Here is a 19032-nt window from a genome sequence, read left to right as displayed (position 1 = left end):
TGCCGGGTATTGGGAACCTGAAAAAAGAGTAGTGATCTCATAAAATGGTTGCAAGAACTTGCAAATCCTCACCCACCTATCCCATTTTTCATCTGAAGGACAACTTTTATAATTGGGATCTATCAGTACCAAATGAACAAACACACGACGGTATATTAACGCACTTTCAAGCATTAAATAAGTGGAATTCCATCTCGTGGGAACATCCATTCGCAATCCTGTTGAGCTTATCACACCAATTTTTTTTAACAAGTTCTCCAAACTTGATTCTTTTAGCCTCACTTCCTTTAACATATTTCACACTTTCACAAATTTTATGCAAAACCATGCTACTCACCTTTAACCTTTCTTGGACTATGAGATTCAAGATATGTTCACAACATCGCACATGAAAAAAAGAACCATCACATAATAAAACATTTTGCACACAAAGTTGACACCTTAAAATGTCTTCCATTTTATCATTGTTGCCTGCATTGTCTAATGTAAGAGAGAAGACTTTCTTTTCAATCCCCCAATCTTTTAAGAAATCATACACTATATCTGACAAAAGAGCCCCTGAGTGTGGAGGACGAATATGACAAAAATTCAGAATTCTACTTTGTAACTCCCAGTTCTCATCAACATAGTGAGCCGTTAAAGAAATATACTCATCAGTGGTACAAGAACTCCAAATATTAGAAGTCAAGCATATTCTACCCGAAACCCTCTCTAAAGCAAGCTTAATGTTTTCCTTCTCCCTGTAATATATCTTTAAGCAATCCACCTTAGCAGTGTTCCTAGTATAATGCTTAACTTCATGATTCAAATACATGTGGACATCCTTAATTCCTTCATGCTCCACTATTGAATATGAGTAATTATATTTTATGATTCCTATTGCCATCTTCTCACAATAAATTTCTTGAGAAATCTTCAAACGTCTCAATTTAGTATCACAATCCATCATCATTTGATCTACACTACTAGTAACGGTACGTTTAGGACAACCTTCCATACGGCGCCTCATATTCTTAGTCCCATGACTGGAACTACTATGTGCATAAGACTTATCACAAATCATACACTTTGCCCTCACCTCCCCATTATCTTCTACATATGTTGTAAATTGACCCCAAACATCTGACACTTTATGTCTTTTTGGACAAACAGTACTACTAGTAGAAGGAAGTAGACCTACGGCTACATTACGGCCCGTTCCTAAATCTATAGACTCCTCCATACCAAGCCAATCTAAAAGACACAACAAAATATTTACATTTAAATTAATTAACCAATCATAATTCATAACAATTCGTCCAAAAGAAATAAAAACACTCCTATATATTTTACAAGCAAACCAACCCTACCAAATGACTGGATTTTTCCAACTCAACAATCAACACCCCTCAACTCCAATGAGTATAACCAATCATAATTCATAACAATTCATCCAAAAAAAAAAAAAAAAAAATTATAATGTGGTATATGCTGTGAAATTGTGAATCATCATTATTTGAGTCGAAAGAAAATAAATATTTGAGTAGGGGCCAAAAGCTCAAATATTTATTTTCAAAACTTTTTAAGCCTCCCTCATGTCACGTTTTTAAGCAGTCAATTTTCAACTTCCTAATTGGCTGGTGTAAGTTTTTTTTTTTAATTTAATAATGAGTTTTGTCTTCTCTAGTTTTAATTCAATTGAATCATGTTAATTGGAGAAAAATAAAAGTTACGGACATGAACGACTCTCTAGTGTACATTGTACAACAACTCAAGTTACTCAACAAGTCAACAATATGGGATATCCACCTGGACCACCCCTGATTCCATGCTTTATAACTTTAATAACAAATTGGATTCTATTAAAAAACACCCTACGCTACCTACCGTGCTGCTGCTGCCCTGCCATGCTACTATTGCCCTGCTGCTGCCCTATTGCCGTGAGAGAATGAGCTGCCATGAGAGAATGAGCTGTCGTGACCTGCTGGCGCCTACTGCTGCCGTGAGAGAAGTGAGAGAATGAGGGAATGGAGCTGCTGCTGCCGTGACCTACTGTTGCTACTGCTACCGCTACCGTGAGAGAATGAGGGAATGGAACTACTGCTGTTGCCGTGACCTGTTGGTGTTTGCTGCTGCCATGAGAGAAGTGAGAGAATGAGGGAATGGAGCTGCTACTGCCGTGACTTGTTGTTGCTGCCGTGACCTGCTGTTGCTTCCATGACTTGACTGCTGCTGTTGCCATGACTTGACTGCTGCTATTGCTACCATGAGAGAATGAGGGAATGAGTTGCTGCTACTACCGTGACCTGTTAGCGCCTGCTGCTACCGTGAGAGAAGTGAGAAAATGAGGGAATGAAGCTGCTGTGAGAGTGAGGGAATGGAGCTGCTGTGAGAGGAATGGTCGTGGAGCTGCTGTGGCCTATGAGAGAAGAGAATGAGCTACTGCATTTTTGTTTTTTTCACTGATAAGCTTTGGTTTAGATTAGGGTTTGAGAGTGATAAGTTTTTTCAATGAATAATTTAAATTTTTTTTTTTTAATTTCAAATTTGCGGGTTCGCAAGTAGTACTCAACCCACCTGTAAAAGTCACGGGTGGGCTGGGTACGAGTCAGATTCTCACGGGTCGAGAGGTCTGTTACCCGTACTTGCCCGTTGGGTACGGGTACCCGTTGACCCGCGAGTACGGGTGGGTATTTGCTAGGTCTAGCCCAAATTAGGCCTAGTCCAAAAATATATGGACAGCCCAATGTCAACTCAAACTCAGAAATATTATGGGGTGCGTTTGGTTCAATATTTCAACCATATTCCCAATCATATTCCCCAATATTATTCGGCACATTATTTGAGAAATATTGGTGTATTTTTTTAATTACTTTTAAACCCTTTAAGTTTATTAATTTCACTAAATACCCCTAGAAAAAAGTTTAAAAATTAGCAAAAACACCCCCACCCACCCATACTTGCCAGATTTTGGAAACCACCATCGGTGGTAGCCAGAATCTGTCACAACGGCTTACACCACAACCAGAACTAGCTGATTATTCACCGATCTAGCCTTTTCCGCCAGATCCACAGTGAATTTGGCCGAAAAAGGCCATATCTGGCTGTCAGCGACGGCCAAAGATGGACCTTTGCGGTCGTCGACGGCCACATTTGGTTGTAGATCTGGCCGGAAAAGGCCATATCGATGTGTTATGACACATATCCGATTGGTCTGTGTTGTAACGCAATTTTTCGGCTAGATTCCGGCGGTGGTGGCAAGAATCTGGCACTATGGGTGGTGGGAGTGTTTTTGTCATTTTATATATTGGGGTGTTTAATTAAATTAAAAAACCTAGTGATTTTTTTATAAATTTTTAAATTTTACCTCGTAATACTCCTCTATTCAACTACCCAATATTATTTCCAAAATCCTATCCAAAATAATCAACCAAACGCATGTTTATTTCTTTGTTCGTCTCTTATGCAATAAGCATATAAAATTAAATACTTTAGAGTGAGTGATATTTTTTTTATTGTGATGATCATATTTATCTGAAGATGGCATGAATTTTTTGGAGGACTTATTAAATAATCATCTGATTTGGGTCATTAATATTATAATTACATCATTTTTGTGTAGATATTAGTCCCTCATATTTTATCTTTCAAAAGTTTACCCCATAAAAATGTTTTGACACATGGAATGTTTTTATAGACTCCATTTACTTCTAAATATACTATTTTATTTATATTTTTAATATTTTTTTTGCTTCTTATTTTGAATGTATCATTTAATCTAATTCCCAAGCAAGCGGATTAAAAGATATTCAAACATGAAATTCGTTCACATTAATATTACTTTCAAGATTCAAAAAATAATAGTATAAGAACTTGAATACATCAAACTAACTTATAAATTTTAGAAAAGTACGAAAGAAGAAAAAAGTAAAGAAAAATTAATAAAACAACTTACAATTACAAATCATAAATTCTATCTCCATTTCACTTATATGATCTTGATCAAACTCTTTCCATGACATAAATTACATCTTCATTGTTTGAAAATAAAATTAGGGTTAATTGAATTAAGGTTTATGATTGAAAGAGGAAATATAAATATGTATAACTCCTTTATGTTTTTTTAAGTAATTTTAATAAAAGATAAAATTGTAATTAAAAATTTAACGGTAATTGGGATCAAAAGAGATAAAATATGGGAGGCTAATAGTACTCTGAAATAATTCATTTATCATAGAGCTAGTTTCAAAATTATTCATATCTTGTGTCAAGACGTTCTAATCACATAAGAAAAGAGGCTAAACAAATTACCCATGATTTATTATTCTTTTTTTACCTCTGGGGAAAATGAAAATAATAAAACAGAAAAATTACAATTCCCATGTGTAAAATGGAGTACTTATCCTTAATCACACACGATATGAAGTGAACCAAAATTACACATAATGTTACAGAATTTGAATTTCTTCTCCCAAAGAAAATGCTAATGGGAACAAGAACAACTATGTTCTGTGTTACCACCAGAAGCCATCTTGTAACTGTGCTCCCATGTATCCACTGGTGCCGCTTGTGCGTGCGGGACATGACGAGGATGTTTCTCTCTCTTGTCACCCTTTATCTGCTTCAATGCAGCTTAAGGGCCGACAACAAAGCCTCCATGCATTCAGCAACCGCATTCGATTCCCAGGCATGTTAATGATCTGAGTACACAAAATAAGCAGAATGCCATTGTAAAATGTTAAGATTAGCAACATTAAAGAATTCATGTTGATTATATGTACAGTAGCATTACGAAAGCATCACATGTAGCTTTTACAGGAATTTTAATTCCCAGAAAATGATTTTAGCAAAACTCCACATGACCAAATTCAGAAATCAATTCAGCAAACTCAGGAGCCAACTCTAGATGTTTACCATGCTAGAGACAAAATAAGCTCAAATTACTTTCTAGTATTTGCATAGCTATCTTTTGAGGAAAAAGGTTTGCCGCTGTTATCGAGGCATAGCAAAAAGTTTTAGGGCACCAGAGTATGGTTTCAAAGTTAAATTTCCTTCAAATCACCAGTCTCATTTTATTAATAAAGCGCTTCAAACAAATTCCCCAACAGCATGAACTTCATAATCTTTCACTATAGTTACCAGAATATTTATTAGAATTAATTACCATACGCAACATGGCAAAAGATAATGATGGCAGGTCACTGATAGAATGCAATTATAAAAGCCTTTTAGAAAAAAGAGGGAAAAAAAAAAAAAAACTCATGATGAGCATCCTTCACACTACAATATCTATGGGTAACAATAGCATAACAATATCGCAGCTTACCAATGTTGACCCTCTTATCCCTGCAGCAGAGCACGAGAGCATAGCAAATGGTGTCACCTATTTTAGACAACAGAAAGGAAGAAAGAATTGTTACTCGTGAGAGCGCCATTCAGTAAAAGCCCAAATAAACACAGTAGAAAATATATATTCAACAATGATAACAAAGAGGAAAGCACCATGAATTAATGAGGGGTGTGCAGCACAGTGCCAAAAATGAATGTACAGTGAAGGGTTTTAGCTAAAGGCCCTACTCAAAATACACCAATAGAAGAAGATTTATTAGGATGCAGAAAATCTTCCATGAAATTGGTTAAATCAACATAAATAAAATAGGCATACTGTCAGGATGTAACGACCGCTGATTTGCACACATAAAAGCCAAGAAACTTTCATGGAAAACCGATTGAATGATCCCAATTCGAGATAATGGAAAAAAAATGGCATTGAAATTTGATTTTTAAGAAAAGTTTAAACATTAAGGGCTAGAAAGATGAACCTAACAGATGATGCACCATACTTGGAATTCAAATATATGACTTTACTTTCAAATTGTTACACAAGAAGCTATGATGTATATAAATTAAAAACTTCCAAAAAATATTGTTGGTACCTTTAAACTCTCTTGCATCATTACATACAAAAGACCAGGTGTTTCCCTCTGAATCAACTCTTTTGTAGCTTCAGGGGTAACGTCTCTTGGGGTGAAGCCAGTGCCACCTTGTTCAAAATATATTCAAAAAAGAGAAGGAAAAGGTCAGGATAACCCAAAAAACAAATTCACCCATAGAATTTAACTAGCTGAATACAATCTGAAACTTACCGAGGGTAAGAATGAGATCCATTCCGTCAATATCAGACCATCTCTAGATAACATCTTTGATTTTCCCTACATCATCTAGGACTACAGCTGTTGCATCTACCCTTGCTCCACCTAACCTTTCTGATGAGGAATGTACAACAGAAACAGCTCTAGGCCCACTAAAAATTAAATGTTTTCAATATCGTTTACTATCAAAATGCAATGCAGAAACAGAAAGATAAAAGTAGAAGACACTTTTCTTATTTTTCTAATAATTTGAACTAATTGGAAATCCATTGTTCACTCAGAACTAAACCAAAGTTTTTGCATCGTTCAACTATGCATGTCTAGCATATTAAATTTAAGAAGTGTACAACATTTTTCATGAATCAATTAATCGGTCATGGCTCACACAACCAAAGGCATTTAGTAAAATGGTCATTAATGCTTTCAAAAAGATTTCAAGTTTGGTCAATTCCTCAAATAGTCAAGCGTTACAAAGACGGATAGTTCTAGAGTGTTGTCAGTTTATTTATAGTCCAATGCTCACAAAGAAGTAATATGATAAAACCCCAAGATAATCAATTAACCAAACAACCAAAAAAAAAAAAAAAATAAAAAAAAAAAATATACATTTTTTGTGGTTGACAACAAGCTCGTTTTCGGTCAGGATTTGGAAAGTATATCGTAAGTGCGTGATGTGAGGTTCTAGGTCAGGGCTGTAGATAGGATGTCGTCAAAAAATACCAATACAAACTTCCTTAAAACTGGTTTGAAAATGGTATTCATCAGGGCCTGGAAAGTGGAGGGGGCATTAGTCAACCCAAACGGCATGACTAGGAACTCGTAGTGCCCCTCGTGAGTTCGGAATGAATTCGATGATCTTGCGGCTAAGGCACAACAAGATGCGAAGCTTCGAACCATCATCAAAGACTTGCTTTTTGATTCCCAGAGTCACCCAAACTACAGTCTCCGTCGTGGCTGTCTGCTCTACAAAAACAGGTTAGTGATTCCCAAATCCTCTAAATTTATTCCGTGGTTGTTGGAGGAATTCCATAACAGTCCCGCCGATGGCCATTTTGGATTTTTTAGAACTTACAAATGAGTGACGAATCTGGTTTATTGGGAGGGTATTAAAAGAGATGTTCAGACTTTTATTCAACAGTGTTCCATCTGTCAATTGAATAAACAATCAGCTCTTAAGCCTGCCAGGCTTCTCCAACCTTTACCCATTCCCACCCAGGTATCTGAAGACATCAGTATGGATTTTATAGGGGGTCTGCCCAAAGCCAAAGGATACGACACGATATTGGTTGTTGTGGATCGGTTAACTAAGTATAGTCACTTCCTTCCCTTATGTCACCATATACGGCCAAAGAAGTGGCTGATCTGTTTGTTTCAGAGGTTGTCAGACTGCATGGGTTTCCAAAATCAATTGTATCCAACAGAGACCGAGTGTTTATCAGTCAGTTTTGGCGGAGCTGCCCTACTTCAAACCAGCATCCCATAGCCTTCATCAGTAAAGCATTTTCCCATCAGTCACGGCAAAAATCAGTATATGAAAGAGAATTAATGGCCATAGTGTTCATGGTTCACAAATGGAGTCACTACCTCAGTGGACAAAAGTTCACTATCAAAACGGACCAACACAGTTTGCAATTCTTAACAGATCAGAGGGTGAAAACGCCTGAACAGCAAAAATGGATTTCTAAGCTTCTCAGTTACTCGTTTGGTGTCGTGTATCAACCAGGTAGTTCAAACCAAGTGGCTGATGCCCTTTCCCACAGAGAAGACATGGAGTTAACTGTTGTCTCGATCGTTACCTTCTCTGAATTCGATGATCTTGCAGTTGAGGCACAACAAGATGCGAAGCTTCAGCTTCTTGGTTACTTGTTTGATATTGTGTATCAACCAGGTAGTTCAAACCAAGTGACTGATGCCCTTTCCCACAGAGACGACATGGAGTTAACTATTGTCTCGATCGTTACCTTCTCTGAATTCGATGATCTTGCGGCTGAGGCACAGCAAGATGTGAAGCTTCAAACCGTCATCCAATGGTATTCATCTGGGCCTGGAAAGTGGAGGGGGCGTTAGTCAACCCAAACAGCATGACCAGGAACTCGTAGTGCCCCTCGTGAGTTTGGAATGCTGTTTTTGGCACATCCTTGAGCCTTACTCTGATCTTATGATATCCGGATTTCAAATCTAGCTTAGAAAAAACTATTGCTCCAGCCAACTCATCTAGCAACTCATCAATTGAAGGTATGGGAAATTTTTCGGGTATGGTTATGTTGTTAAGGGCATGGTAGTCAACACAAAAACGCCAACTTCCATCTTTCTTCTTAATCAACAGCACCGGACTTGCAAAAGGACTAGTACTTGGTTGGATTATTCCGGACACTAGCATTTCACCCACTAACCTTTCTATCTCATTCTTTTGGGTGTAAGAGTATTTACAAGGGCATAGATTAGGGGGTTTGAAGGAATGTTGGAGGGTTATGGCATGGTCAGTTGGTCTCCTCGGTGGTAAATAAGGGTGTTGTTCAAACAAATGGTGAAATTGTTTAAGTAAGGCAGCAACTCTCGGCTCCATGGGTTCACTCTGCTTTTTGCCTTTCCTCTCGATAGAACAAAATTCTACTACATACCCTACACCCTCATGCTGTAGTGTCTTGAGCATGGCTTTAAGAGAGACTACAGTCTTAACTAACAAAGGATCACCTTGCAACATAATTCTCTTACTGTTATTATCGAAAGCCATGGTTAAATTTCTCCAGTTAGAGCACACATCTCCCAACGTGCTCAACCAGGATATCCCCAACACCACATTAGCTCCACCTAAATCAAAAGGGAAAAAATCCAGTGTCAACTCAAGCTCCTGAATCCTCATACTCAAATTTCTGCAAATCCCTTCTCCCTTGACGGTAAAACCATTTCCTACCATTACTCCGAATTGTTTCCCCTTCTCAATGTTCAAGCCTAGCTTCCGTACCAACTCCTTTGAGATCAAGTTGTGGGATGCCCCACTATTTACCAACACAATCACTGTCTTATCTCCAATCGTTCCTTGGATCTTTAGAGTTTTGTCCATCGTCATCCCCACAATCGAGTTCATAGACAAAGCCAATGGATTACCTGCTAGGTTGATGTCATCGTCATTTTTAGAACTGGGTTCTTCCTTTTTCGACGAGTCTTCATCGGTGACTAAAAGGATCTGCAACGATCTTGCCTTACAATGATGCGTGGGACTGTATTTTTTGTCGCATTTGAAGCAAAATCCACACTTCCTCTTGCTCTAAATCTCAACGTCAGTCATGTGCCGGAAACCTTTGCCGCGAAATCCCAGCATTGGTGTGTCAGAGAGCTTCTGTCTTTCATTAGCTTTGTTTGGAATCAGATCTGGATTGCGTGAAAATGAGTTGGAGGTCCACGCATTTGTGTGCCAGCTTTCCGGGTTGGGTGTGACCCGATTGTAAGGCTCTATTTTAGTTGGTGGGGTCCTAAATGGTTTGGGCCTATTTTTCTCCAAGGCCCAGTTTTTTTCCTCTACTCTATGGGCCTGCTCAATGACTGAAAAGAGTGTGATTGGTTGGGCCAAACGCAATTCTGCCCGAATTTCTTCTTTGAGTCCATTTAAAAAAATATCCATTAGCAATTCTTCTCCTACCTCACGCAAGGGAGCAAAATGTTCTTCAAAATTTTCTCTAAATTCTGTTACTGTTCCTATTTTCTTTAATGTTACTAGCGCCTCATATGCTAAGCCTTTGAAGGATGGATGAAATCTTGCAACCACAATAGTTTTAAAGGCTTCCCATGAACTAATTGGTGCCCTTGATTCAACCCACTGATACCAATTTAGTGCCCGTCCTTCCATACAAACCACAATTGCTTTTACTTTTTCTCCCTCTGTGTAACGATTGACTGAGAAATAGCGATCCGCTCTGAAAGTCCATCCGTAGGGATCTTCTCCATTAAACATTGGTAACTCTAATTTTTTTTCCCTTCCTTTCCTCCTTAAGGCTCTCGGCTTCTTTACTCCAACCCATTCCACCATTGTCATCACTATTGGAGTTTTCCCCTAGATTTGACTTGCCCCAATCTCTACTTTTATGGGCCTCCTTCTTTTCTTTCAACCTCATCCATTCCCTTAGCTTAAGGAGATATCCTTTGATGCTCCCTAACTCTTCCTTCATCCCTCCTAACCCCTTCTCCATGTTACCCATTTCTTTTTCTGATACCTCAACCTTCTACTCCATTCTCGATTTAGGCATTACCCACACCAATCTCTGATACCAGTTGATAAAACCCTAGGATAATCAATTAACCAAACAAAAAAAAAAAAAAATAGAAAATGCACAGATACTCAAGTGTTTATAGCAAGGCAGGAATAGATTGATTTAAATGGATTGTGATCAAGAATTAAAAAGGGCAGATTATAGAGCAGTGCTCCAGCAAAAGAAAATGAAAATACAACAGATAAATCCCAACAGTTTGAGGAGCTGGGGACCTCCCTGATTCACACTTCACAAATTCCTATCCTTTCAGCCAAGGGCTCTCCCTTTTTATACATGAATCAACTAACAACGTTATTCCCTTCTAACTAATTGTTCACACGTCATATGCCTCCAGCTTTCCTCCACTCAAGCATGCTCCTTAAATTCCGTTAGCTCCCTCCACTAACGCATGCTTCTATAATTCCAATTCAGTTAGTGGCTTTTTACCCTTGTGTCCTCTGTGTTGGTAAACCTTCTTGATGGGTGGTCTATCATAATACAAGCACAATAGAAGCAAAAATAAGAAAGAACACCACCAAGATGACTTGATGATTGCCATACTATTTCTAGAATACTATTGCATAGCATTTAGTACTTTCCATGTTTCAGTTTAACAAGGAGTAATATCAGCTTGGCTTTTTACTATGGCATCGAGTAAGTGACCCTTCTGAAATAATGATGCAGAAAGGAGTATCTAGATGGTATTAAGTTTAGGTAATGATCTTCACATTCCCAGTTAAGGACAACTTAGAGAAGATGATCTGAAAGATTGAGTCATCCTAGGACATAAAGATACTAATCATCCACTGTTTGCTATATACTGTTCCATATCTAACTCATATAATGCAGAACATCAGCTCTTAATGCAGAACATCAGCTCTGCTCTATCACTGTAGCATCCATAAAGATTTTTAAAACTACTGAGTCAAAAAGGTGTACATAGATGCCTTTTTTTATTTTTAACATATCTAAACTGGATGGATGAATAAATATATATACACAGGAAGCATTAAAAAGGGATATAAAAGAGAGAGAGAGAGAGAGAGAGAGAGAGAGAGAGAGAGAGCATGCATACACAAAGATTTAGTACCTTCGATCAGGCCCAGTTCCCGATGCAACTGTATCACGTACTGTGAGAATAGCTACTTTGAAAGTGTCCTCAGAAGCATTTGTACTTGCCTCTTTGGTTGTGCTTCCTTTAATTGTAGGAGCCAAAATTGATCCTAAGCCAGTCTCGATAATACCAGTACTACTAAAATCTGAAATTGTGATGGCTGACACAGAAGTTCTAGTAGAAATTAAACTGCCACCTGCTGGCAACTCCAACAAGGCATTGGCTGATTTCATACTTAAGAGTCAACTGCTCATCTGATGGCTAGTGCTTTCAGCAACAAATCTAAAACACATTAAAGAACATTTTATTGGTAATGTTAATGCACCAGGAAAGTGAAAATGGTCCAACTCTCACACCCCAGATAACATAGAAGAATTTAGGTCCTTGGTGGTTGCAATTGAATCCCAATCTTGGAACCCAGATCTGATGAAATTCTGGTCGTACTCTATCTGTCTTCACAAGCTGGAGAAGACGAGCATGCACCCTGTACATGGTACAGAAAAAAGAGGATAGTATTCACTCAAACTGTAATTTTGCTTTGAATTTCATTTATTAATGGATAAATAATATTTTAAGAAAGTACAAATGGTGAAAGAGAGAGGAGAACAATATTATGGAAGTTTCAACAACCTCAAAAGATGAGGGTTTTCCCATCCAGAAAGATGGCGAATGGCGGGGACTATGAAGAGATGAAAACATACAAGACAGCTCACTGGGTTTCCAGGTAAACCAAATGCAAGTGTTTTATTCACCATCATATTCTCTACTGGCTTTAAACTGATCTCAGCAAATGTCAAAGGCTTCCCTGGCTTCATACAAACCTGATAAGGCAATCCACACCAAACAATGATCACAAATTTTGTCTATACCAACTAAAACTAGTAAAGTTGAATCAATTACTAAAGCCCAACACATGATCATACATTTCTTGCTCCTACTTCCAACTACAAATTGCTTCTCTTGTCTTGAGCTTAGGAATACAGTCAAAATTCTAAAGATTGAAAATCTCACCTTGTTGAAATGTACTGTCCCTCTCTTTTCAAGCAATGCCTTGACAAAATCCTTGTCTCCCATGGAAACACCACCAGAAGTTATTAGAATATCAATCCTAGCAGAAAAGGCATTATCCAAGATCTTTTCAAGTTCTTCCTCATCGTGTCTAGCAATACCAAGATCAATAACTTTGCACTGCTGCTGCCAGTATCATTGCACCATTTGAATCCCTAATCTGCAGAAATGATAAACCATTGTAAAGGCATATTTGTGTGTATGCAAATTTTATAAACTGCACAAACCAAAAGGGAGAAATGAGCCGACCTTGACCCAAATCCAAAGCTAAAATCCATAAATTGGATGGCATTAAATATGATAAGCATTCGTTTAGATGGAATCTTCACTTAGTTAGAAATCCAAAGGATGAGGAAGCTAATGAGTATTCTCTCTTCTTTCATTAGTTTGAGAATGTTATTATCGATTTTTGAAGGATCGCACGATTTGGAATCCTAAATTTTAAGGCTATTTTCTTGTAAATTTTTCTTCAATGGTTTTCCTTAAAGAGGACTCTTGGGAAAAAATTTAAATCAGAACCCCCCATCCCATGCACAAGCTTTGGGAGAGAAAACAAAAAACAAAAAAAAGCAGAAAGGAGAAAGGAGAAAGGATAAAGGAGAGGACATTGACAGCCAAGGGAACGTCATATGCCTTCACCTTAATGTTGAATGGTTTCAACATTGACAAATATTTAGCTTTTGCCTAAAAAACAGCCAGCAATTTATTATCTTACATATCCCTCCCTCCAAACTCCTTTCCCACCAAAAAGATAAATAAACAAATAAATAAGAGCCTTTTGTCTTCCAATGTGTATTTGCCACATACCATAGTCACTAGTTTAGACCTCCCTTAAGGTCAAGACTCCAAAAACTGAACAAAAACATAGTCGAGCATAAATAATTGGAAGAGGAACTTACTTGAGAATTTACCAAGGAAAAGAAGGCTTCTGAAAATTTACACATTAAAGTTCATTGGAGACAAAAGGTACTTGGTCGTGGTTTAGACACTGAAGATGTACAAGTTCATCTCCTATAGAAAGCACTGCAATAGTAGGTGTTCTATATACCTGCATGACATTATTAGCCCTCAGTTTATCCCAAATCTATCAAACACAAAGACAGAAGTATTTTAATACCTTCACATTTGTCACGCCCACTGTAGCAAGTAACCCAATTTCAGAAGCACCTATTCTTTTTCCAGATTGTAATACTATCACATCTTTCTCAATGTCACATCCCTTCAAAATAAATAGTTATGAGCTTTTAAATTAAAAAGTATTATGGAATAGAAAATAGTGAATCTTTTAACTAATCTAAATTAAACATAGTAAAGTCAAAAACTCAATGAAAAAGCGTTATAGTTGACTAAAAACAGCATAAATCATCCTCGATTTCTATGTTTCTATCTCTGAGTTATTAAGAACCATTAAACAAATTGTCTTCCTAAGATCATGGTTATTGAAGGTTCCCAGCTACAATGACAAAAGCTTTTTCCACTCAGCACTTCTCTAATTGAGCCAATGCAAGAATTTATTAGAACAATGATTCTATAATAACTTTTCAATCCATCTAAAAGCCAAGAAATGACAAACCTATTAAGAGACGTTAGATCTACAAGGTTTGAGGTGGCTTTAAGGATGTTCATCTTCCCCATTTTCCTTCTCAAACACTTCCAAGTGATTCCCTCTAAATTTTATTTAGTGATTGCAATCGAATCCTTGATAAACCATGACAAGAAAATTTCCGAACTCCAAAGGATAATTGTTTGTGATGTGGCATGATATCTGTACAAATTAATTATTGCAAATCTGATATGCAGATTCTAGAAAACAATATTTCTTACCAACATATACTTGAGAATTATTTGTTAGCAAAAACTTCAGACTATGATGGCTTAGAAGGGACAACATAACCAGCATAAAATTAATTGCTTTTAGCCTTAAACAATGCAATTACTAGTACCATGGGAAAAGGGAAATGATAAACAATGCTCTACATATAGATGATAATAATATAAATTCAATTACTTGTGCCATGAGCCTATTATTGAATAGCAAAAAATCATAAATATCTGAGCATAAATGTCAAAACAAAAATCAAACAGTGGAATCATACCACTGGACGAATATCAACACCTTTGCTAGTTTTAGCCAATATCCTTACTCACCTAAATTTGACATTGCAATCTTTGATTTCTTCGGTGTCCTCAACTTGAACAACTGCATCAGCACGATCAGGAATTGGTCCTAAATGTAAGAAAAAAAAAAGGTGAAAAATGGGAAAAAAAAAATCAACGTGCATAATAAAATTAACCTTAAAAGAGAATACAAGCTTTCCAATAGTTAGGAAGCAACGACTTTCTTAATTGAGATAACCTTAATTAACCCTAAAATGGGTGAAAAATGCATGTCTTATGGCTCATTTGCTATTTTCTCATTATTGGGACTCTTCTTTGTGTTTAAATTTCAATTTCTATTTTACTTAAATCTCTCAACAGTACAACCTAACAAATATATACACACTACAAGTTTCAACAACCTCAAAAGATGAGGGTTTTCCCATCTAGAAAGATGGCAAATGGTGGGGACGATGAAGAGATGAAAACATACAAGACAGCTCACTGGGTTTCCAGGTAAACCAAATGCAAGTGTTTTATTCACCATCATATTCTCTACTGGCTTTAAACTGATCTCAGAAAATGTCAAAGGCTTCCCTGGCTTCACACAAACCTGATAAGGCAATCCACACCAAACAATGATCACAAATTTTGTCTATACCGACTAAAACTAGTAAAGTTGAATCAGTTACTAAAGCTCAGCACATGATCATACATTTCTTGCTCCAACTTCTAACTACAAATTGCTTCTCCTGTACTAAGCCTAGTGTTGTAGATAATCATGCAAAATCTTATAGATATTGCATGATTAAGTGTATAAATCTATAATAGGATATTAGGATTGTAATCAATATATATTAGGAACAAAGCTATAAAATAGGAAGTTAGATTATTCATTTCCTATATTAGATTATTTGTTTTCTAGATTAGTTCTTTATTTTCCTATATATTGATGTATAATTTATCAATACAGATATAAGAAAATTACAATTAGTTCTCTGTTTGTAAAGTGGTATCAAAGCAATTCTAGGTTGTTTCTCAATTTTGTTTTCTTTTTCTCTACCCCAGTGAGCATTCTTTGTGAGTCACCCTGGAGAGTGGCCTTTTTTTCTCACCGCCTGCCTAGGAAGAAGCCCCTCATGCCGATTGACCATTTCCTAAAGTTCGGTCACCAGAGAAGCAACGCATGAGTCTCACACGCCACCTTTTTCATTAGCGACAGTATTCACGCGCCAGTGTGTGGGGGCGTGTGTGACAGAGGACAGTGCTCCAATCACCCTTCTCGGCTTATATTTTTGGCAAGTCTATGATCAGTTCCTCAGTATCTCAGCCAGGTCAAATCAGTTTTGTTGATTTCTGTTGGTATCAGATTTTGTTCTTTGAAGTGTTTTGTTGGCTATTTGTGTTGAGGTCAGTTTGTTGATTTTCGTCTGTGAGTTGTGTTGGCTATTTGTGTTGAGATCAATTTTTCGTCTTCTTACCATGTTGATAAGCCTATAACTGATATGGTTCCTATAATGTCAAAAATTACGAAACATAAGCTTAATGGGTCTGATAACTATTTTGATTGGAGTAAGACAATTTGTCTCTACCTGCGAAGCATTGGTAAAGATGATCATCTCATAAAAGATCTGTCTGAAGACTATTCAAAGCTAATATAGTTGAGAGAGGATGCTCGGTTATTCTCGCAGATACAGAACTCCATCAACAGTGAGGTACTTGGTTTAATTAATCATTGCGAATATGTGAAAGAGTTGATGGACTATTTAGATTTTTTGTATTCTGGGAAAGGGAATGTTTCTCGTATTTTTTATATATGCAAAGCCTTTTATCGAGCTGAGAAATAAGATAGGTCTTGATACGTTTACAAGTCCTACAACGCTTGTAAACATGAGTGGACAAGGAATTACAAGTCCTAAAACACTTGTTAATTNGATAGAAGTAGCATCTAAAAATCAGCAAAAGAGATCAAAATTTTATAATCATAAATATAGGTATTATATTAACCTCCAGTTGTGACATATGCAACAGTTCCTGGAGTGACAATCACACCAACTCCATCATTTCCAGCTCTAGATTCAGTTATTATAGGATATTCACCCGGCCCATCTGACGCAACTACTGCAAAACCATCCTGCAACAACCATTTTTTATCCAATCAATACCATTCAACTAAACTTTCCCCAATAGCCCTCATGCTCTAAAAATCAAAAGTTCATGTTCAAACTCAAAGAATATAAACATAAAAAGCATAAAATTAAAATCCGAGATAAAGATGAAAAAGTATATTAATTTCAGAATTGAACAAAGAATACATTAATATATAAGCATATCAATGTCTAATAATTTATACAAAAATAAAAATGGCAATAGTTGATTCAAGAGATGATTCGACCTTAACTGAAGCTGGGTAAGGAGGTAAAGGGTCAGGAGCTCGAATATCCTGGGCCAAAACCTTGCCTAGAGCTTCATGTAGTGGCAAAGAAATGGGTGGCAGACGCTGACCCACTCTAAGAACAGTTTGAAGAGCCTCTTCTGCTGAGATCATAGTATTACTGGCGTTTGGAACACAAACGGATCGACAGATGAAGGCTGGCAGTGAAAGACCAAGCTTTATAGTTACAAAACAAAAATTGCATAAAGAGTAAAGATAAATTTGAAAGCAAATTTAATAAATCCTATGAATAAAGGCTGATCCACTGAAACTCAAATTACTACAATACCCTTACCTGTTATTACTGACTTCATTATGAAATTACTATAATATTCTGATATTAAATATGAATAAGAATGACACGCTGTTTCATCAGAGAAAAAATTTGTTTTAGTTTAAACAAATCACTTTTTATTAAAAAATAAATATTAACCTTCTTCTTAGTCAGTCTCGTCGGAACTTTCCTCGCCGTTCGGAGGCGATGTTTCTGGGCAGCTTCGTTCACAACTTCTTTCGTCGGCCTCGTCGGAACTCAAGCCGTCGTAAAGCCGTGTTTCTGACAGATTGGATTTAGGTGATGTTAATAGAAGCTGCGTCGACAACTTACTTCGTCACTATTGCCGGAATTCAGAGCTGCTCGCGATGTTGCTTTGTTAGCCATTTTCGTCACTAAGATTGAGAAAAGTGACACTTGAGTGTCAAATCTGAAAATGACACTATTGCAATACATAAAATAAAATTTATTAGAAAAATAAACATAAAGATTATAGATGGAAACTCCCGGCCACCCCCACGAAAGACCAGGTTAACCACCATTAGAAACAAAGACCACAACACAGCCACCACCGGTTAAATCTAACATAGCCGTTGGAAATTTGACGAACTCAAAATAAACAAACAAATTCAGGGTTTTTTAAATTTTATTTTGTATTTTTAATTTGTTATAAAACTTTGAAAATGTCCTTATTGTTTATGAGATTTAGAGGCCGTTGACGATAGAGATTGTACTTTTCCCAATATTCAATGACAAAAACGCCATTACCTGTAATGGGAAAGAGGGTTAATTATTTCAGTTAATTATTTCTAGGATTCAAAATAAATAAATAAAATAACAACAAAAACAATTTTGCCTCGTTGAATAATTGACCAAATTTAAGCCAATGTATGGAGGTCGTTTTACGTTATTATTCTCTCAATTTTTACATACAATTAACGGCAGAATAATTTACACCTACGCAAGGTTTGGAAAAACAACAGAGTGGTACCCAAAAGGTTTCAAAAAGATAAACAGGTACCTTTCGTTAGGGAAAAGACTAGAATGCCCTTTGAGAAATATTAGTCTATTTTTTTAATTACTTTTAGACCCCTTAAGTTTATTAATTCCATCAAATACCCCCAGAAAAAAGTTTAAAAATTAACAAAAACACCCCTACCCACCCATACTTGCCAGATTCCAGTGGCCACCGTCGGTGGTAGCCAGAATCTGTCACAACGATCTATGCCACCACTGGAAATAGCCGATAGTTCACCGATCTGGCCTTTTTCGGCCAGATCCACCAAGGATATGGCCGGAAAAGGCCAGTTCTGGCCGTCGATGGCCGCAACACTCCATCTTTGGCCGTCACTTTCCAGCCAGATCTGGCCTTCTCACGTTATATCTGGCCTTTTACGGCCAGATCTACAGGAAAAGGCCAGATTGGTGAATTACTGGCCATTTACGGTGGTGGCCGCCGGAATCTGGTAAGTATGGGTGAGTGTGGGTGTTTTTGTTAATTTTTAAACTTTTTTCTGGGGATATTTAATGGAATTAATAAACTTAAAGGGACTAAAAGTAATTAAAAAAATAGACTAATATTTCTCAAATGGCATTCTAGTCTTTTCCCTAATGGAAGGTACCTGTTTGTCTTTTTGAAACCTTTTGGGTACCAATCTGTCATTTCT

General features: G+C 37.0%; 1 pseudogene; it reads right to left on the bottom strand.

Moving 5' to 3' along the window:
• Positions 1-4316: 4316 nt before the first annotated feature.
• LOC116107862 lies at positions 4317-17285 on the bottom strand (annotated as a pseudogene).
• Positions 17286-19032: the final 1747 nt, after the last annotated feature.

This window comes from Pistacia vera, unplaced genomic scaffold (assembly GCF_008641045.1).
Source record: "Pistacia vera cultivar Batoury unplaced genomic scaffold, PisVer_v2 Contig549, whole genome shotgun sequence".
Taxonomy (NCBI): domain Eukaryota; kingdom Viridiplantae; phylum Streptophyta; class Magnoliopsida; order Sapindales; family Anacardiaceae; genus Pistacia; species Pistacia vera.
This window is presented reverse-complemented; position numbering and strand designations above follow the sequence as displayed.